Here is a 22790-nt window from a genome sequence, read left to right on the forward strand (position 1 = left end):
TTGACCTGCTGCAATGTGTATACTTCACTGTGTATGTGTATACTTCACGTATACTTCACTGCCCCCATATATGGTTGTGTGGATGAGGATTAAAGGTGTAACAGGACTAATTTTTGAAAAGTCCCATATTTGAGAAAAATAAAGACCTAATAAATAGCTTTTTTAGTTTACTGTTTCTGTGGGTGAATAGAATTTGTTTGGCTATTATTGGTCTGGTGTCACTGAATAACTCACTGTACTGTAAGGTGACCTGTTATTTCCATGTTAAGGCTCATTATGGACTCCTCAGTACCTAACATGCACATTTCACAATGTTTTCTTCCAAATTTACATTATACAAATTTTTAATAAAAAGTGATTTTATTTTGTAAATTAACAGTTGGAATAGTCAGAGGAACTCAAATCTCCCATTCTCATGACTGGGGGGAGGTCCCAGTACTCGGCCTCCCTGCTATTATACATTTATCACCTATCCTGTTCATGGGGCCAATTGTTGTTAATGTCAGTCTATATTAGAGTGGTAGCGGCTATAAATATATGCACGACATTGTACACATCACATGACATTACACACATCACATGACATTATACACATCATATAAGCTTCTATTACATCACACTTGGTCCAGAACCTGTAAAGTTCTAAATAGAGTTCTGGATTCTCAGAGATTGAAGAGGACGAGTCCTGGAAAGCACAAACAAGACCTCATCCATAAGTGAGACCCCCGTACAGTGCACAGAGAGGGACCTTCTACACCCGAATCACATACAGTTTGAAGTTTCAACCGTCAGTAATCCAAGACCTGGTGATAAGTACAAGTACCTACCTATCTACTAGCTAAGGTGGGTTTACTAATTGTACACTGCCTGTCTATACCTATAGCGGGGTCACCTATGGTGGGATAACCTTCCGATTTTATAGGAATTTCATATAAAAGGTCTACAATGTTTTTATATCACCATATTTCGTTTTTTATACTGTACTTTTTATATGAAAGGGACACTGTCACCAGGTGTCCCCCTCATAAATGAATGAGATTTCCTTTCTAGAATTTCCTCTTTTATGTTAAATCTCACCAAAATATCTATTAAAAATCACCTACAAGCTCAATAGTGATGAGGATTACCCTGATATTAGTCACTTTTAGAGGCTGAGGAGGAAGGTAACTTTAGATTCCATATCTTTGGTTCTATAGATCCACACTGTATGTATTTTATACTAAATGGCAACATGCTGTATGTATTTTATACAATATGGGGGCATGCTGTATGTATTTTATACTATAAGGCGGCACGCTGTATGTATTTATACTATATGGTGGCATACTGTATGTATTATATACTATATAGTGATATGCTGTATGTTTTTTAAACTATATGGCAGCACGCTGTATGTATTTTATACCATAAGGCGGCATGCTGTATGTATTTTATACTATATGGCAGCACGCTGTGTGTAATTTATACTATATGGTCTAATGCTGTATGTATTTTATACTATATAGCAGCACACTGTATGTATGTTATACTATGTGGCGGCATGCTATATGTATTTTATACTATATGGGAGCAAGTTGTATGTATTTTATACTATATGGCGGCACGCTGTATGTATTCTAAACTATATGGTGGCATGCTGTATGTTTTTTTATACTATATGGCTGAACGCTGTATGTATTTTATACTATATGGTACAATGCTGTATGTCTTTTATACTATAAGGTGGCATGCTGTATGTATTTCATACTTATATATGTATCTATGTATTTAATTGTAAATATGTGTGGCACACTATATGTATGTTATACTATATGGCGGCATGCTGTATGTATTTTATACTATATGGCAGCATGTTGTATGTACTTTATAATATATGGCGGCACTCTGTATCTATTTTGTACTATAAAGTGATATGTGTATGTATTTTATACTATATGGCAGCATGTTGTATGTACTTTATAGTAGAAAATACATACAGCGTGCCACCATATAGTATAAAGTGATATGTGTATGTATGTTATACTATATCGCAACATGTTGTATGTACTTTATACTATATGGCGGCACGCTCTATGTATTTTATACTATAAAGTGATACGTGTATGTATTTTAAGCTATATGGCGGCACGCTGTATGTATGTTATACTATGTGGTGGCATGCTGTATGTATTTTATACTATATGGTACAATGCTGTACGTATTTTATACTATATGGCGGCATGCTGTATGTATGTTATACTATATGGCGGCATGTTGTATGTATTTGATACTATATGGCGGCACGCTGTATGTATTTTATACTATATATCGGCACGCTGTATGTATTTTATACTATATGGCTGAACGCTGTATGTATTTTATACTATATGGACAATGCTGTATGTATTTTATACTATATGGTACAATGCTGTATGTATTATATACTATATGGTACAATATGTATTTCATACTTATATATGTATTGTATTGTATATACGTTTGAAGCCCAGGGTTACATACAACATAGATTCTGTAGGTTTGTTCTTAAGTTAAATTTGTATGTAAGTCGGAACAGTATAGACAAAATTTTTTCGGTCTCTGAGACTATTGTATTTTAAAAATGTTGGATTGTCAGACTCCTTTGATAACTGTTATAGCTGGTTATTGTAGCTTAAGGTTTAAGTACAGACCCCTACTTACAAAAATCCAGATGTCCGTTTGTAATTAGGGGTCGTCTGTATGTTGGGTGTTCTTAAGTAGGGGACCGCCTGTATTCACATATTACAATGCATACCTCCCAACCTTTGGGTCAAAGAAAGAAGGATAGAAAGAGCGGCCTGCGTAGCACGCCACAATTTTTTTGCCATGCCAAACCACACCCCTTGCCCTGCCCCCTATCTCACCCCCCTAGTATGCCCAAACTGTATGATACCTATATGTACCTGATATATATATGAGGGTGAGGAAGTTCAGGTAAGAGAGGTAAGAGCCCACGTGTGTTGTCACCTGGGACGCCTCACCTACTAAAGGAATCTGAAGACTTCCGTTTACGAATTTAAGCCTATTGGGTCAAGCGATTCTAGTTCAAAAATCATCCTATACTCCACTCCTAAAAAATCTCCTCCCACCAGTCACTTTTGGAGCATTGTATAGTGCAAAATTTCAACTCTAATGGGTTTTCATGATGTTTATCTCTAAAATGTTGAGACAAGGGGTGGATGATAGAACCTTTCTTAATATTCCTTAGGTTCGGCAATTCTTGTTTTTGGCTGTGTGATAGTCCTCCCTATATGTTGTTTTCTGCAGAAGCAAGAGGAAATAACTTCCTTGCGGTTGCACGTGAGTAGTTCATTTATTCTGAATGAAATCCTATTGACTGTGGAACTGATTTGCGCTGTGTTTCTCAGGAAGCAGGTAAGTTTACAACATTGGCACAACAAGTCTCTGCATCTGTACAATCCTTTCCCATCTAACTACCACATACTCAAGTGTAAGTCGACCCGAGTATAAACCGAGGCACCTCATTTTACCAAATACTTAAATACAGGGGCATTCATTGGGGCACATTTACTTACCCAGTCTAGTCGCGATCCAGCAGCGGGTTCTCCGACGCTGATTCGGGTCCGGACGGGATTCACTAAGGTCCGTTCGCCAATATCCACTAGGTGTCGCTGCTGCGCTGAGGTCCGTTGGAGTTCACCTTCTATTTCTCGTTGCAGGTAAGTGCGTGTCATTTTTTTTAAATACCAAGGTTTTTCCAAATCCGTTGGGTTTTCCGACGGCCACGCCCCCGATTTGCGTTGCATGCAACCCGGCGTGATTGCGCCAAAATCCGATCGCGTGCTCCAAAATTTGGAATACGGGGCAAATCGGAAATCGACGGGATACCCAACGGAATTGTGAGATTCGGACTGTTAATAAATGAGCCCCATTGAGTCAACTATAAGCTTTGGGTGGAAAATGCATTGGTCACAATCTTCCCAAGCAATGTAATGCCCAGCAGCCTCCCCCAGCAATGAAATACCCAACAGCCTCCCCCAGTAATAAAATTCCCATGCATCCTCCCCTCAGTAATGAAATGCCCATGCAGCCTCCCCTAGTGATAAAAAGTTAATGCATTCTCCCCTCAGTAATGAAATTCCCATGTAGCCTCCCCTCAGTAATGAAATGCCCAACAGCCTCCCCCAGTAATGAAATGCCCATGCTGCCTCCCCTAGTGATAAAAAGTTCATGCATTCTCCCCTCAGTAATGAAATTCCCATGTAGCCTCCCCTCAGTAATGAAATGCCCAACAGCCTCCCCCAGTAATGAAATGCCCAACAGCCTCCCCCAGTAATAAAATGCCCATGCTGCCTCCTCTAGTGATAAAAAGTCCATGCAGCCTCCCCTAGTTGCTAAATGCTCTACAGCAGCCTCCCTCAGTGATTAAATGCCCCATGAAGCCCACTCCAGTAATGAATTGCACTGCAGCAGCACCTCCTCAGTAATGAAATGGACTAAAGCAGTCCCTCGTTGTATAAAAAAATTAACTCATATACGTACCTTCTGACACTCTCCACTTTCTCTTGTCTTCATGTATAACAGAGCAGGCAGAGATGCATCCATGCACTGCCCACGCACACACAATGACGTGGCGGTGTTGCTGCTAATGACATCATAGTAAATGCATCTCTGCCTGCTCTGTTATACAAGACAAGAGAGAAGAGGAGCTGCGGGGAGGTTCGGAAGGTAAGTAGGTAAGTTTATTTTTTATATACATGTGTATAAGCCGAGTTGGGTGTTTTCAGCACATTTGTTTTGCTGAAAAACTCGGCTAATACACGGGTGTACAGGGTATGTTGTCGGTCTTACCTCGTGTATTGATGCATGCAATCCATGCAGTCTGGTCTTAATCATCTATACTGCCCAAAAGGCACATTTATTTGGTGATGGAACCTATAGTAGTAAAGCTAATTTTTTATTAGAATTGTTGGTGCTGGAATTACAGTTGTAGCACCTTCATAGGTAAGCAGAGCAAATGCTGCAACCTATTGTAACCTATTTGCAATATATAAAATACGTACAGCAGTTCAGCTGAAGAAGATGAAACCAGAAGACTTCGCTTACAGTTGCAGGTGATGGATGTTTTTATAATACTAAGCACTTGGATCTAAAGGGAAAATATTGTAGTTAAAAACATGGGGATGTTAGAATTGCTATGAAGACTAAATTAAAGGATGAAGACAACCGTCTGTGGCTCCGGCTCGACTGCTTCTTTCCTTTGAGTGGCCCCTCAATGTTATGGAAACGGGTGGAGGACATTGTCTTCATTAGAATGGGCCTCCCTGTGATGCTGAGGCAGTTTGGACTCCACTACTTATTGTACGGGGGGTTAGCAGGAAAATCTTCCTCAACCCGGACCTGGAGTGGAATCTGTGCTTCAGCACCTCATGGGCGAACTGTAGTTATGTCAGTAAGTTATAGGTTTTTATCTGTTATGCAAATTCTTTTTTGTTCTGAACTCAAGAACAAGAATTAATCTCAGTGTAAATACCGGGTGGTTTCCCAATGGCTTGTCCGAGGTGCCACACGGCCCATGACTCTGGGAATTCTTATGAGATCAGACACAAAGGGAGGAGTGTATGAGAAACCTACCCATGAGTCGTACTCTGAATGATGTATGTGTGATGTTGTGTTGGAAGAGTTGATATGTTTGTGTATAAGGGTACGAACACAATGGTTTCGCCTGTGAACTATTACCGTAAATAGTTCCTGGGTTGAGTGAAAGAACATGAAGGTTGGTCTAACTCATGGTAGTGAAGACAACCTGTGGTACGCGGGCTACGGTCCATGATAAAGGGACCCTTCTTGAAAAGGGGTGTCAGAGAGACGACTTTATCCTGAAAGAAATGCGTATCAACGAATGACATCTGTTTGTCTTCTGATTTCTGTCTTTGTATTGTACTTCTATGTCTCTGCATTTTGATTTAAAATGGTTAATTCCCAAAGTTTATACAGTATGTTTTCTATTTTGTAGCACTAACCCAATGTTTTAAAGAAATCCTACCACCACGGATCTACCTATTAAGGTAGATCCGGTGGTAGGTGCCTCTAAGGTTTGTAAGGACAGCCCTTTTAGGACTAATCCTTAAGTCCCTTTAATCTTTTTTAATCTTTAATTGTGGTAATATGCTAATTTACCAAAGAGGCTACTGGGGCCAGAGGTGAGTAGCCAGAGTAGAGGCTACTCGATGCGGCTACTCCACGCCCCAGCAGCTTCCTTGATCCTCCTACCCAGATATATTCAGTACTGCCGGACCAAAGAAGAGAAGACCTGCGGGGGGTGTCAGAAAGGTGAGTTTTGACTTTATTGCTTTTAGTAATTGGGAAAACGTGGGCTGGCTGACTACAGATGAGGTGAGTTTTGACTTTATTTTTTCTTAACTCGAGTACAAGCCGAGTTTGAGTTTTTCAGCACATTTTTTGTGCTGAAAAACTGCGCTTATATTCGAGTATATACGTTATGTGATTAGAACTCCATATTTTTATGTTATAAATAAGATAAATGACCCGTTTACTAAATGTTTCAGAACACTAAGACCTTGACATCCAAGGTTAAATATGTTATTGATAATATGTAGATAAAAGAATAACTATGATAAGTGCAAAATTACAGGATGGAGACAACCGTCTGTGGCTTCGGCTCGACTGCTCCTTTCCTTTGAGTGGCCCCTCAATGTTATGGAAACGGGTGGAGGACATTGTCTTCATTAGAATGGGCCTCCCTGTGATGCTGAGGCAGTTTGGACTCCACTACTTATTGTACAGGGGGTTAGTAGGAAAATCTTCCTCAACCTGGACCTGGAGTGGAATCTGTGCTTTAGCACCTCATGGGCGAACTGTAGTTATGTCAGTAAGTTATAGGTTTTTATCTGTTATGCAAATCCTTTTGTGTTCTGACCTCAAGAACAAGAATTAATCTCAGTGTAAATACCGGGTGGTTTCCAAATGGCTTGTCCGAGGTGCCACACGGCCCATGACTCTGGGAATTCTTATGAGATCAGACACAGAGGGAGGAGTGTATGAGAAACCTACCCATGAGTCGTACTCTGAATGATGTATGTGTGATGTTGTGTTGGAAGAATTGATATGTTTGTGTATAAGGGTACGAACACAATGGTTTCGCCTGTAAACTATTACCGTAAATAGTTCCTGGGTTGAGTGAAAGAACATGAAGGTTGGTCTAACTCATGGTAGTGAAGACAACCTGTGGTACGCGGGCTACGGTCCATGATAAAGGGACCCTTCTTGAAAAGGGGTGTCAGAGAGACGACTTTATCCTGAAAGAAATGCGTATCAACGAATGACATCTGTTTGTGTTGTGATTTCTGTCTTTGTATTGTACTTTTAAGTCTTTGCATTTTGATTTAAAATGGTTAATTCCCAAAGTATATACAGTAAGTTTTCTATTTTGTAACACTAACCCAATATCTTAAAGAACACCTACCACCAAGGATCTACCTATTAAGGTAGATCTGGTGGTAGGTGCCTCTAAGGTTTGTAAGGACAGCCCTTTTAGGACTAATCCTTAAGTCACCTTTATCTTTATTAATCTTTAATTGTGGTAATATGCTAATTTACCAAAGAGGCTACTGGGGCCGGAGTTGAGTAGCCGGAGAAGAGGCTACACGATGCGGCTACTCCACGCCCCAGTAGCCTCCTTGATCCTCCTACCCAGATATCTTCAGTGCTACAGGATGGAAGAAGAGAAGACCTGCGGGGGGCGTCAGAAAGGTGAGTTTTGACTTTATTGCTTTTAGTAATTGGGAAAACGTGGGCTGGCAGACTACAGATGAGGTGAGTTTTAACTTTATTTTTTTCTTAACTCGAGTATAAGCCGAGTTTGAGTTTTTCAGCACATTTTTTATGCTGAAAACCTCTGCTTATACTCGAGTATATACGGTATGTGATTAGAACTCCATATTTTTATGTTATAAATAAGATAAATGACCCATTTACTAAATGTTTCAGAACACTAAGACCTTGACATCCAAGGTTAAATATGTTATTGATAGTATGTAGATAAAAGAATAACTATGATAAGTGCAAAATTACAGGATGGAGACAACCGTCTGTGGCTTCGGCTTGACTGCTCCTTTCCTTTGAGTGGCCCCTCAATGTTATGGAAACGGGTGGAGGACATTGTCTTCATTAGAATGGGCCTCCCTGTGATGCTGAGGCAGTTTGGACTCCACTACTTATTGTACGGGGGGTTAGCAGGAAAATCTTCCTCAACCTGGACCTGGAGTGGAGTCTGTGCTTTAGCACCTCATGGGCGAACTGTAGTTATGTCAGTAAGTTATAGGTTTTTATCTGTTATGCAAATCCTTTTGTGTTCTGAACTCAAGAACAAGAATTAATCTCAGTGTAAATACCGGGTGGTTTCCCAATGGCTTGTCCGAGGTGCCACGCAGCCCATGACTCTGAGAATTCTTATGGGATCAGACACAGAGGGAGGAGTGTATGAGAAACCTACCCATGAGTCGTACTCTGAATGATGTATGTGTGATGTTGTGTTGGAAGAATTGATATGTTTGTGTATAAGGGTACGAACACAATGGTTTCACCTGTGAACTATTACCGTAAATGGTTCCTGGGTTGATTGAAAGAACATGAAGGTTGGTCTAACTCATGGTAGTGAAGACAACCTGTGGTACGCGGGCTACGGTCCATGATAAAGGGACCCTTCTTGAAAAGGGGTGTCAGAGAGACGACTTTATCCTGAAAGAAATGCGTATCAACGAATGACATCTGTTTGTGTTCTGATTTCTGTCTTTGTATTGTACTTCTATGTCTTTGCATTTTCACTTTTGATGGTTTGTTCCCAAAGTATAAAGGTTTTCTATTTTGTAAAACTAACCTAATATTGTTACTGAAAATAAAAAAAACCTAAGTTTCTGTACAGATTATTACAGCTGAAACTTTTACTGTTGTTCGAGGTTTATTGCTGGATCCTGAAGAAAGGTCGAAATTTTCTGTCCTTTGTTTCCCTGACCAACACGGTACTCGGCAGGAGCGAGACGCATCATTAAGAGAAGGATGATCTATCCTGTCCCAGGTTCTCTTTTTAACATATAAAATTTCCTTGGTAAATTGTAATAATTTTTGTTAAGTAGCTAAATAGTTGTTTACATAGGTTGTCTTGGGTATAACATATATACTGGGTTATGATTTGTACTGTATATTTGGGTGTTATAAATTAGGCAAACAAACAACTAAATGTTTTCCTAACAATGAAAACATGATATCTAAATATGCCATAGAAAGCATGCGGAAAAAGCCCCTAAACCGAGACCTGGAGTGGATTTTGTGCTATAGCACCTCATGGGCGACCTGTAGTTATGTCAGTAAGTTATAGGTTGACAGACAGGTTAACTAGAGGCTGTTAGAATACAAAGAATTCAACATCTTAGGCTAAATATTATAATTGGAATTCTGGGGATGTCAGAATAACTATGATAACTATATTACAGGATGAATGTAACCATCTGCAAATCTACTGCTTCTTTCCATTGAGTGGCCCCTCAGTAATCCTGAAACCTGTGAGATAGAGCAATGTAGGAGAACAGCGGCTCCGGAGGTATTTATTTATGGCTAAGTTGGGCCCTATAACTATTGTCTATTCAGGGGATCTATTATTGTTGGTAACTGTGAATAAGTGGGCACTTTTACTATTGGCAGCTGGGGCCCTGTGATAATAGGCTATGGGTTGAAAAGTAACTATTGGTTACTATGGGCCGGGGGGGGGGGGGGGCACGGTTATTTTTTATACCCGGGGCCCTTTGACTATCAAGGGGGAGCACTGTAACTATTAGCTTCTATACATGGCACTGTTACTATTGGAAAATGGGAAGCCCTATGAAATGTTAGAAGCTTAATAATAACATATTGTGGATGATATTTTGGGAGTGTCTTGCGAGCCCCTTGTACCGCTGTTATTTCTGTGACTATAACAAAACTATATGTACATTTAGGAAATCTTTATCGCCTCCTTCAAGTGTTCAAGTGTGGGTTTCCATTCTTCATCTGGACTTCAGATCCCCAGCCGCTGCTTGTAAGTATTAGTAGATGAGTGCTCCCCCCCCCCTAATGTAAGGAGACCGGGGCTACCATAGATGTTACATTATTATTATTATTATTATTATTATTATTATATGTTGGGGAACCTGGGACACATTTTGTATTAGGACCCCACGGCTTGTTGTTCAGCCTCTGGGGTCCTGGCTGCTTTGTCTGCCTTTAAAGACTATAGAGTATAAGGATAAGATATAGAGTACAGGCGGTCCCCTACTTAAGGACACCCGACTAACAGACAACCCATAGTAACAGACAGACCCCTCCGCCCATTGTGACCTCTGGTGAAGCTCTCTATAGGGAATATTAACTTTTTTAACTTCCAGCGATGAACATGATCGTGTTAAAAGACTAAACATAGAGCTGCTTCAAAAAATGCTGCCCTATTAAAGGGGTTGTACCAAGTTTGCCCGTTACACCTTATATCCACAGGACAGAAGATAACAAGCTGATCATGCTGTGCCCCATTGCTGGGACTCCCAGCGATCATGAGAATGGGACCCTAAGGAGTCCAGAAAACAGGGGTCCTATTTCCACTAATGGAAGGATGAGCAAATGACCTACTGCTTCATTCAATAGGATGGGAGTGTTGGAAATTGCTGAGCACAGAGCTCAGGTATCTCTGGCAATCACATAGACAGTCAATGTGACGTGGGAGATAGCCCAGCGCTTTGTATTACTGAGAACAGGACCATGTTTTTGTGATCCATGGGGCTTCAGAAGCTGAACCCTTATCCGATCAACAGGATAGGGGACAACTTACAAACTTTGTACCACCCCTTTATTATGGACAATGTAGCATGCATTGCCATTCTTCCCGTCACAGGAAGGTATACAAGTATAATTTAATGGCATCCATCGAGCACTAAGATACTACAAGGTGCACAATATTACATGCAGCTGGAAGCCACATGTCACTCCAAGCCATGGATTGGGGAACACTGATGTAGACTATGATAAGGCACTTTGGGAATTATCTCTTTGGTTACATTAAATGACCACTGGTTCATCCTAAGGATCAATTTGTTAAGATTTTGCAATATCTTGTAACCAACAATTTCCTGGGGTTTTGGGAGGTTCAGCTCTAATATTGCTCTACAACCTTGTGGCTGATCATAGTGTAATCAGCACCATATAAAATAGCAGATCTCAAAGCAGAGAATTATAATGAAAAAATAAGAAGAAAAAAATACTCAAGAAAAATTCTAACTCAAAATCAACACATTTTCCTTCTTACAATAATATTCCCGACATACCAGCATTTTTTAAGAATGTATATAGTATTAGATTTTTATCACTTCTCAATATTACGCTATTTTATTTTCAGCATTCAGGTTTTTATATTTTTTTCAGGAACTGGAATTTGATAAAAATGTATATTTAATATTTTAATTAATTATGTTTTTAGTTATTATTACTACTATTATTATTAATGTTATGAATTTAATTCTACTACATTTTTATGGTAGAAGATATTTTATAGTCCATTATAACTAGCCATTAAAATATAATGACTAAAGATCATTTTGCTTAGTATAACATCTTCATGGGTAGATCTAGTGCTACAATGGATTAGAAATGTAGATATTTCAAACCTAAAAGAAAACAATTGTCTATATAAAACATCAGCCACTTCCTCTTGTTGGGACTATGGAGGAGGTTCTAGCAGGTCCAGTTTCACATATTGTAATTATAAACATAAGTTTGTATTGTTTCTCATATGTTGAGTAATAGTGCAGTCTAAGTGACAATTATTATTAATCACATTTTTATTATTTATTACAATTTATTTTTTAGATTACTGACCCAAAATGAAAGGCAGAATATGGAAGTGTAATAGTTGTTTGGAAGCTCATGGCCATTCATCTCCTGGACTGAAACTTCATATCCTACAGCTGAAATAAATACAATTCAGTAAAATGTTATGTTGTGAGTTAGTTATACAAAAATCTGTCTGTCTGTCCACCTAATGACATTTTTCATAGGCTTTTTCTATTTTCTATTATTTATCTTCCATACATCTTTCATTTTATTTGTACGTGTATATATACATACACACAATCACATATATACCATATACCAGGGGTAGGGAACCTATGGCTCGGGAGCCAGATGTGGCTCTCTTGTTGGCTGCATCTGGCTCTCTGACAGATCTTTAACCGTTTCGCGACCGCCCGCCGTGTATTCACGGTGGAGGTCGCGTTCCGATGCATGGAGAGGGCTTGCGGGCCGAGCCCTCTCCATAGCCGGTAAGTCTCTGCTGCATATTGCAGCAAAGGCTTACCGGTAACACCCGCGATCGGTGCCGGCACCAATCACGGTTGTTTTCTTGCTGATCGCCGCCGGCAAAGCTGCCGGCAGCTTCAAACAGATGGCGGCGCATGGGCGCCGCCATCTTTCCGAGGATCGTCGCTCCTCGTGATGTCATCGGGGAGCAGCGACTTCGGGTTAACCCATTCATTACAATGTGCAATCAGCACATTGTAATGTATGAGGAGTAAAATCCATACTGTAGTATGGCAGTATATGGTAGGATCGATCAGACAACCTAGGGTTAAAGTACCCTAGGGAGTCTGAAAAATAGTAAAAATAAAAAAAAAGTTAAAAAATAAAAATTATAATAAAAAAACCTAAAAATTCAAATCACCCCCCTTTCCCTAGAACTGATATAAATATAAATAAACAGTAAAAATCATAAACACATTAGGTATCGCCGCATCCAAAAATGCCTGATCAAAATATAATAACGGTTTTTCACTGCGTTTAACCCCGTAACGGAAAATCGCGTCCAAAGTCAAAACTGGCACTTTTTTGCCATTAAAAAAAAAAAATTTAAAATTCTATAAAAAGTGATCAAAAGGTCGTACAGTCCTAAAAATAATATCATTGAAAACATCATCAAAAGTCGCAAAAGATGACACCACCCTCATCTCCATACAACGAAGTATGAAAAAGTTATAAGCACAAGAAGATGGCAAAATAAAAAAAAAATTTTTGTTCATGAGGTTTTGATTTTTGTAAATGTATGAAAACATTATAAAACCTATACAAATTTGGTATCCCTGTAATCGTACTGACCCAAAGAATAAATTAGATGCGTCATTTGTGGCGTGAAGTGAAAGCCGTAATATCCAAGCCCACAAGAATACGACACAAATTCTTTTTTTCACCATTTTCACTGCATTTGGAATTTTTTTCCCGCTTCCCAGTACATGGCATGGAATATTCAATGCAATCACTATGAAGTGCAATTTGTTACGCAAAAAATGAGCTGTCACATAGCTTTTTATGTGTAAAAATAAAAAAGTTATAGATTTTAGAAGGTGGGGAGTGAAAAATGGAAATTAAAAAACGGGAAAGGGCCCGGTCCTTAACCAGTTAATAAATAGTGATGGCTTCTGTGTGTCTCTTAGACTGATCACTGGACACATTACTGCTTCCTAAGTCCGTTTTAAGACCCAGGCGCCATCGCTTCCATCGTCTAAGCCTGGGCCAAAGAAGAGCGTGGGAGCGATGAGGAATTGGCTGCAGGGAGCGCTGGTAAGTGAATATTCTTTTTTTTTTTGCTATGACTACCTTTCTACTGGCAGCCATGTGCTGTGGATACCTATCTATTGGGAGTATGGGCTGTGGCTACCTTTCTACTGGCAGCCATGGCTGTGGCTACCTATCTATTGGGAGTATGTGCTGTGGCTACCTATATACTGGGGGGCATGTGCTGTGGCTACCTATATACTGGGAGGCATGTGCTGTGGCTACCTATATACTGGGAGGCATGTGCTGTGGCTACCTATATACTGGGAGGCATGTGCTGTGGCTACCTATATACTGGGAGTATTTACTGGGGCTACCCATCTACAGGGAGGCATGTGGTGGGTGTCAGGATTTGGAGTAGTGAACCCCCTGGACCACCGTGGATGATGATGTAAGCAGACACCTGGGACTGGAATATAAGTGGCAACCGGTCTTCACCAGAGCCTGCCGCAAAGCAGGATGGTCTTGCTGCAGCGTGGTACCACCAGGTCGTTCCAAGTCGCGACTTGTCCACGGTGGCAGCCAATGTCGAGGATCACTAGGCAGTCTCGTGGTCAGGAACAGGAAGATGGTCAGGGCAGGTGGCAATGATGCGAGGTCGGCGACTGAGCAAGAGGTCAGGGCTGGCAGCGAAGGAGCACAATCGGGAACAGTTTCGGGGTCACAACGGGAGGTCAACATTTGGGAAGGAAACACTGTGGAGAGCTTTCGCATAGGCATGAAGCACTAAGATCCGTTGGGGAATGCTGGGAGGCGGCGGTCTTTATAGAAACCCGGGGTAGCGCTAATCAGCGGTGCGCTGGCCCTTTAAATCTGCGTTGGCCAGCCGGGACGGAAGCAGGAACGTGGAGAGGTGAGTGAGCTTGGAGAGGGGCGCCACCACGGAGAGGGGCATGGGTGTGCCTGCGATCCGAGACATAGATAGGCACTACCTATCTACTTGGGGGTATGTGCACATTGTAGGGCTCTTACAGAATAACATTTTAAAATTTGTTGCGTTCACGGCTCTCTCAGCCAAAAAGGTTCCTGACCCCTGTCATATACACTATATGTACTGTATATATATAATTGTTTGCTTCTATATATCTATAGATCTGTTTATATATCATCATCCCAGATATAATATATATATAAACAGATCTATAGATATATAGAAGCAAACAATTATATATATATATATATATATATATATATATATATATATATATATATATATTGTAGGGATCTTCCCGGGGGATGGTGTGTTAGGACACAGTTCACAGCAGACGTAGATGTATAAAAGATCAACTTGGCGTTTATTTTTAGCATAAACAGTCCAGCAAACATAAATACAGCAACACCGTGCTTTTAAAAGTTCAAACAAAAGACCTACCCGTCTGGGCGCTTACTAACAGGTTGTCTCACCTATCTAACACTCGTAAACACAGCGGCCGCATAGACAGGAAGATGCAGGGCTCCTCCAAACCCACATAGGCTGTTTCCTGGCTGAGAGCCCAGACCTGCAAGCTTTGGAAAGCTTTTACCTTCACAGGCTGATTAGGAGCAGAGCTCACCTGATCCAAAACCCGAACTGGATCGAGGGGAGGGAGTGGCAAGTCCCACTACCAAACCTACCTGCCACTCCATGTAAATCCAGGCCCGGCAAGATTAAACAACAACTCAGCAGCATAATACTGCTGAGCAACAGATCAATCCTGGACTTACCATCTCACACTACGTAGCAACCTAGGTGAGATGTACACCCCCTCGAGCACTTCTCCAGTGAGATGTCTACATATCCCCCCCCTCTTTTTCAGACCGGAGGGCTGAGCATTTTGTCCCCACAGACAATGTACCCTTGACAGTGCATCAGCATTCGCCTGTAATTTCCCTGGTCTGTGTTCCACAGTGAAATTGAAATTTTGTAGGGACAGAAACCATCTAGTCACCCTTGCATTTTTCTCCTTGTTTAGTTTCATCCATGTTAGGGGGGCATGGTCTGTCACTAACTTGAATTTCCTGCCTAGCAAGTAATACTTCAGGGATTCTAGGGCCCACTTCACTGCCAGACATTCACGCTCCACAATAGCATAATTCTTCTCGGCCGGGGTTAACTTCCTACTTAAGTACATCACCGGATGCTCCTCACCATTCACCACCTGTGAGAGAACTGCACCTAACCCTGTGTTAGAGGCATCTGTCTGGACCAGAAATTCTCGCCTGAAATCGGGGGTAACTAGCACAGGTTGTTGGCACAGAGAAGACTTAAGGCTTTGGAAAGCCTTCTCGGCCTCTGGAGTCCACGTCACCATTGCTGACTTTCCGCCCTTTGTCAAGTCAGTTAGCGGGGCTGCAATTGAGGCAAAGTTCGGCACAAACCTACGGTAATAGCCCGTAATACCCAGGAAAGCTCTGACCTGTTTCTTTGACAGGGGTCTAGGCCAATTCTGTATTGCCTCAATTTTATTTAACTGTGGCTTAATCAAACCCCTCCCAATAATGTAACCCAGGTACTTGGCCTCTTCTAGGGCTAGTGCACACTTCTCGGCATTTATGGTCAACCCTGCATCACTTATGGCATTCAACACAACCTGTACCTTACAGAGGTGACTTTCCCAATCGGGACTAAAAATGACCACATCATCGAGGTAGGCAGCTGAATAATCACGATGTGGTCGCAGAATCAAGTCCATCAACCTCTGAAAAGTCGCAGGTGCTCCATGTAACCCGAATGGCATCACTACATACTGGAACAACCCCTCAGGGGTGGAGAATGCAGTTTTCTCTTTAGCCTCATCAGTAAGAGGAATCTGCCAGTAGCCCTTTGTGAGATCGAGGGTGGTTATGTACCTGGCATTACCCATCTTTTCAATCAGCTCATCTACCCTGGGCATAGGATAAGCATCGAACTTGGAGATCTCATTCAACCTTCTGAAATCGTTACAGAACCTCCAAGTTCCATTGGGCTTTGGGATTAGCACAATCGGACTGGACCATTCACTCTGTGAAACTTCAATCACTCCTAGGTCAAGCATACGTTTCACCTCAGCAGACACTGCCTCTCTGCGTGCTTCTGGTATCCTATAGGGCTTGAGGTTTACTCTGCTTCTAGGCCCAGTTTCAATGTGATGACGGATGAGGTGTGTACGCCCTGGAAGGTCAGAAAACTTGTCTTTGTTTTTCTGCAAAAACTCCTTAGCCTCCTGTTTCTGTGACCCTGATAGGGTATCACCAACCTTGACCGAAGGGATTGGTTGTGACAAATTATTACCAGGATTTGTTGCCACCAAGGATTCCCTGTCTTTCCAGGATTTGATCAAGTTTATGTGATAAACTTGGAAAGGCTTCCTTCTACCTGGTTGGTGCACCTTATAGTTTACCTCACTGACCTTTTCAACAATTTCATAGGGACCTTGCCACTTCGCTAGGAATTTACTCTCTATAGTGGGAACTAGTATGAGAACCCTGTCACCTGGGTTAAATGTCCTGATTCTCGCAGAACGGTTGTAAATTCTACTTTGGCTCTCTTGCGCCCTCTGGAGGTGTTCCCTTACTAGGGGCATTACAGTGGCTATACGGTCCTGCATTTGTGCTACATGCTCGATAACACTTTTGTATGGGGTGGACTCACTCTCCCATGTCTCCTTTGCAATATCTAATAGACCCCTAGGGTGACGACCATAGACCAACTCAAAGGGAGAGAACCCTGTGGACGCTTGGGGAACTTCCCTCACAGCAAACATCAGGTAAGGTAACAAGTGATCCCAATCACGACCATCTTTTTCTACCACTTTCTTCAACATATGTTTGAGGGTTTTATTAAACCTCTCCACCAATCCGTCTGTCTGGGGGTGATATACAGAGGTGCGTATAGGTGTGATTTTAAATAGCTTACATAGCTCCTTCATCACCTTAGACATAAAGGGCGTACCTTGGTCAGTCAGGATTTCTTTGGGGATCCCAGTCCTAGAGAACATATAAAACAGCTCCCGGGCAATTGTTTTAGATGCAGTGTTTCTTAAGGGCACAGCCTCAGGATAGCGGGTCGCATAGTCTAAGACAACCAAAATGTACTGGTGTCCTCTAGCCGATTTTACAATGGGACCCACTAAATCCATGGCAATACGCTCAAAAGGCACCTCTATAATGGGGAGCGACACCAAAGGACTACGAAAATGTGACACTGGGGCGCTAAGCTGACATGTGGGGCATGACTCGCAGTATTTTTTAATGTCATCATAAATTGCAGGCCAATAAAACCTCTGGAGGACTCTCTCCCGCGTTTTTTCAGTCCCCAAGTGTCCCCCAAGAACATGGTTATGTGCCATGTCAAGCACCTGACGCCGGTACGGCTTAGGGACCAGAAGCTGTTCCACAATTTCATCATTAATTTTAGTGACTCTATAGAAGAAATCATTAGTCACGGAAAAATGTGGAAATTTATTCTCAGCATCTGGTTCCTGAGGTACCCCATTCAAAACAGTAACCTGCTCTCTCGCATTTTTAAGAGTGGGGTCCTGCAACTGTGCAGTCCCAAAATTAACCCTAGACACCTCTAAGTCTGGTATATTTTGCTCAGTGGGAGGAGCTTCCTCCTCCTCTCCAGCCAGGACCTGTAAAGGAAAAGCATCACTTTCATCCTGCACAGTTTTATCATTTACAGTGGGTAATGCAACAACCTTAGGGGTATTCTCACTCCTTTCGGGGGTTTTTCTTTTTCCCCATAAAGCCCAGAACAACGGAAAATCTCGTCCCAATATTACATTATGCATGAGGTTTTTAACCACACCCACTTCATACTGTACGGAGCCTAGTTCAGTCCCGACTTTAGCCAGCACTATAGGGTAAACTTTTGTATCACCATGTATGCAAACCACACTCATGTGTTTTTTTGACCCAAAGTCCCCAGCCACCAGGCTGGCATGCACCAAGGTTACAAGGCTTCCTGAGTCCAGCAACGCCTTAACAGGGAAGTCATTAATGGTAATGTTGCAGACTTGCGGTTCAGTCTCTAGTCCAGGAACTGCAACACAAGATGGTTCCGCAAATAGCGACTGACGCCGGCTAGCGTCACACTCCATTGGCTCAGAGGTAAGGGGGCAATGGGCAGACACGTGTCCCACCTCATGGCATCTCCAGCACTTGATAGGGCCTGGTCTCCCTGGCAGGGAGTCCTTTTTAGGGCCACTTGGCCACCCGGGACCATCGCCAGTCTTTTGCCCCTGAGATACCTCTTGAGCCCTTTTCCCTCGATCAGCACCCCTCCACACTCCCCCAATCGATGGAAGTCTCTTACCAGGTGACGGCACAGACCTGGCACTCCGGGGAGGTGAAGAAGCTGCAGGAACATCACGGAGGTAGTCCTCAGTCGCTTGGAACCTCTCCACAAGGTTGACAAGTTCGTCTGCATTCTTAGGATCACCTTGTCCCACCCAGCGTTGCAGGTCAGCAGGCAGTGCTCGGAGGTAGCGATCCATCACGACCCTCTCTAGGAACTGTGCAGGAGTAGAGGTGTCTGGCTCCAACCACTTTCTTGCCAAATGGATCAGGTCATACATCTGGGACCTCGCAGATTTGTCCAGACTGTAGTTCCAGTTGCGTACCCTCCGGGCACGGACAGCAGCGGTAACTCCTAGTCGGGCAAGTATCTCTGCTTTTAGCCGAGTATAGTCCTTGACCTCCTGCTCACTGAGGTCATAGTAGGCCTTTTGAGGTTCACCTGTTAAATAGGGCGCAATGACCTCTGCCCACTCAGCAGCTGGTAGCTTCTCTCGCTCAGCCACCCGCTCAAAGACAGTTAGGTAGGCCTCAACATCGTCCTCAGCAGTCATCTTTTGCAGCGCTCGCTGCACAGCCCGTCTCACATAAAAAGTCTCTGGAGCGGCTGCCACCGCTGGCTGTGGATTAGCCTCTGCAGACGCCTCTTGCTTAGCTATCAGGAGCTCGATGAGTTTTTGTTGTTGAGCCATTGCTTGTTCATGGCGCAGGTTAGCCGCTGTCTGAGCCTGCTGCTGTTGCAAATTTACTTGCATAAACTGCTTCCACATCTCCTCCATGGCGCTTGTCTGTTTTTGGAGTGAAGTAGCAGTCTTCACCCAGGACATAAGCAGCTGTAGCCAAGTTGATACACACCGTTGCCCCTAGCAACCGTTTTTGCCCGCTCCGCAGCACCAATTGTAGGGATCTTCCCGGGGGATGGTGTGTTAGGACACAGTTCACAGCAGACGTAGATGTATAAAAGATCAACTTGGCGTTTATTTTTAGCATAAACAGTCCAGCAAACATAAATACAGCAACACCGTGCTTTTAAAAGTTCAAACAAAAGACCTACCCGTCTGGGCGCTTACTAACAGGTTGTCTCACCTATCTAACACTCGTAAACACAGCGGCCGCATAGACAGGAAGATGCAGGGCTCCTCCAAACCCACATAGGCTGTTTCCTGGCTGAGAGCCCAGACCTGCAAGCTTTGGAAAGCTTTTACCTTCACAGGCTGATTAGGAGCAGAGCTCACCTGATCCAAAACCCGAACTGGATCGAGGGGAGGGAGTGGCAAGTCCCACTACCAAACCTACCTGCCACTCCATGTAAATCCAGGCCCGGCAAGATTAAACAACAACTCAGCAGCATAATACTGCTGAGCAACAGATCAATCCTGGACTTACCATCTCACACTACGTAGCAACCTAGGTGAGATGTACACCCCCTCGAGCACTTCTCCAGTGAGATGTCTACAATATACATCTGTCTTACTAATCAATCTATACATTTATAAATCCATTTATTTATCTATCAAAGCATCCTATATCTATATGCCTATATACATCTATCTATATACATCTATCTATCCTACATATATACCTATATATCTATCTATAATACATATTTATTTATGCTACTTCTATATAAATATATATTTATCCATATACCCTGTATATATATTGTGGCAGGGTGCCTGCCACTAGAGAAGCTTTTGGGCATAAAATGTGCATTTTGCCTTATGAAAAGCTGAGTAGAAGACAGACCTGGAAAAGTTGGGTCTGTCTAATTAAGTTGATTAGTTTTCAGCTGGAGGGGCTGCACTAATACATGGGGCAGACTTCACACTGGGCTCCACCCTGGGGAAGAGACAGGCTACGGCAAAGGCCTGTGGAGCGGTGGCAGTGAACTGTTACTGTGTTTTTGAGGTGGCTGGCAGTAGGCCAGCACCTGGTGAGGTAGGGAACCTCGATGTATAGTCAGTGCCGGAGAGGCTTAGGTATTATTTTTATGTTTTGAGTTTGTGTACTGCCAAATAAAGCTGGCTGAGGCCAGTCTTAACCTTACTCACATTGTGTGAATTCCCTGTGTGTGCTGTTCGTCTGCTTAGGAGACGACGATCACAGAGCTAATCTCCTACATATGGTGGCGGTATGCTATGGCATGGAAATCAGCACACACAGTGAGATTTAAAGGGCCAGTAACCCTCATGTGAGAGACTGTTGTTCCTGCTGCTGGAGGCGCTGTGGTCACGGGAAGATTTGTCTTGGTGTGAGAGATATACAGAGACTGCTTGTTTGCTGTGGGAGTAATCACCATGGGTCCGATGGATGAGTTCCAGAGACGCTGGCGGCAGATGATGTGGGAGGACCTTGGAATGCCAGAAGCCATTCGGGTTATGGAGACCCCAACTGCCAAGGCGAGCGGATCCCAGCCGATGGTTCAAGATGTCTGTGATCGGTCTGCAGTTCCTGAGGAGAGGTTGCTATGTGCCGTTGCCGGGGGCAACCGACGGGAGCAGCTTTGCAGATGTCTACGGATGAACCGGTGTGTGGCGGAATGTCCTGCGGCCAAGTGGCCACGTGTTGCAGTGTGTATGCAGCAGCGCAAAGATGTGGTTGCTAGGGGCAACCAACGGCGACAGCATGCGGCTGTGCCATGTGAGGTCAGTACACCTCATTGTCCTCTGGTCAGGAGACCAGAGAAGTTGCCAGTCAAGACCTGTGAGATGATAGTGGGTGGAATCCCGCTGATGGTGGAACTGGACTGTTCTCAGGATGTCTCCAGAGTTAATCCGGACATCTTATTGTTCCTGAAGTACCAGCCAGGGAAGGGTAAGACTGTCTGGATTGACTTTGAAAGTGATATTGCGATTGTGACACATGAGTTGAAGATTGATATCTCGTACTGTCCTTTCTGTGATACAGTGTTTGCAAAGAAAAGTGAATGGGAGGTTCACATGTGTACGTGTTCGGGGAACAAAAGAAAGTGCCAAAATGGTGATGCCGACCTCCAGGTGTGTTCTGTCGTGATGTGGCACCAGAAGTGTCCTAGGAAGGAGACCAGGCGTAAACCAGACCCCTGTACACCTGCTGATGAACCGCAGAATACGCATGATGGCGTGCTGACTGAAATTGTGTGTGAACAGGGTGGAAGCGCCACTCTTAATCATACACCTACGGATGAGGGGACCCCAGATGGTGGTGGAACATGTGATGCACCAGCCCTTTGGTAGTTCTGCCTGCAGTGTGGTGAGTGCAGTCTACAACTCTGTGAGGGAAGGTCGCCCATGCATCCGCAGTGATCGTGATGTTGCTGAGAAAGAGGAGAAGCCCTTGACTGACGTTACAGTTACTGGATCAAGGCCTCTCATAGGCATTCTGGAGCCACCGGTTGCCACAAGTAATGACTTTGCTTGCAAAGGTTTGGGGAAACAGGAGTCCAACCTGGCTTTTCTTCAGCAGCCAACTGGAAAAGCCGTATTGAAGACAAATACAGTGACTGGTGCCCGAGACACTATTACAGGTGCGATGTCCGGTATATTGGGCTGGGAAGCTGGTGCAGGACAAGGCGGTGTGGGTGTGACTAAGTCTGTAGTCTCAACCGTGATGGCCACCCAAGTGGGATCGCTTATAACCAGTAGCCTGAATACAGTCTTGGGAAAATCCGAAGAATGGGTTGATGGTTACCTCCCGAAGACAGGTGAAGAGCTGTCTCAGCCTGCTGAACCTGTGGAGAAGGTTGAAGTGGCGCCAAGTCTACAACAAAGGGACCAGCCGAGTTGCTGTGTACATGTGGAAGCTCTGTCGTCTCGTCTCTGTCATAGTGCATGCCAGCGTTCTCTGGGCAAGTGGAGGAATACCCAGATGGGCCCTACAGAGACTCCAGCACAGCTGCACCCAACGGTAGATCTGCCTGATCATCTGAA

General features: G+C 43.2%; 1 long non-coding RNA gene across 3 annotated transcripts in view; it reads left to right on the plus strand.

The window, feature by feature from the left end:
* The first annotated feature begins 661 nt into the window (after positions 1-661).
* The window catches only part of LOC140117669 (uncharacterized), a 54539-nt gene continuing 32410 nt past the window's right edge, over positions 662-22790 (plus strand). Inside the window, exons 1-6 of one of the 3 annotated variants that reach the window (XR_011853053.1) lie at positions 662-843; positions 3227-5093; positions 8958-9076; positions 9492-9598; positions 9993-10072; positions 11890-11983. This is a non-coding gene — a long non-coding RNA (uncharacterized lncRNA). Of the gene's footprint in view, positions 844-3226; positions 5094-8957; positions 9077-9491; positions 9599-9992; positions 10073-11889; positions 11984-22790 lie in introns of those variants that run through there. The other 2 variants (XR_011853052.1, XR_011853054.1) reach the window with 2 other exon arrangements.

Source organism: Engystomops pustulosus, chromosome 2 (genome assembly GCF_040894005.1).
Source record: "Engystomops pustulosus chromosome 2, aEngPut4.maternal, whole genome shotgun sequence".
In the NCBI taxonomy this organism is placed as follows: domain Eukaryota; kingdom Metazoa; phylum Chordata; class Amphibia; order Anura; family Leptodactylidae; genus Engystomops; species Engystomops pustulosus.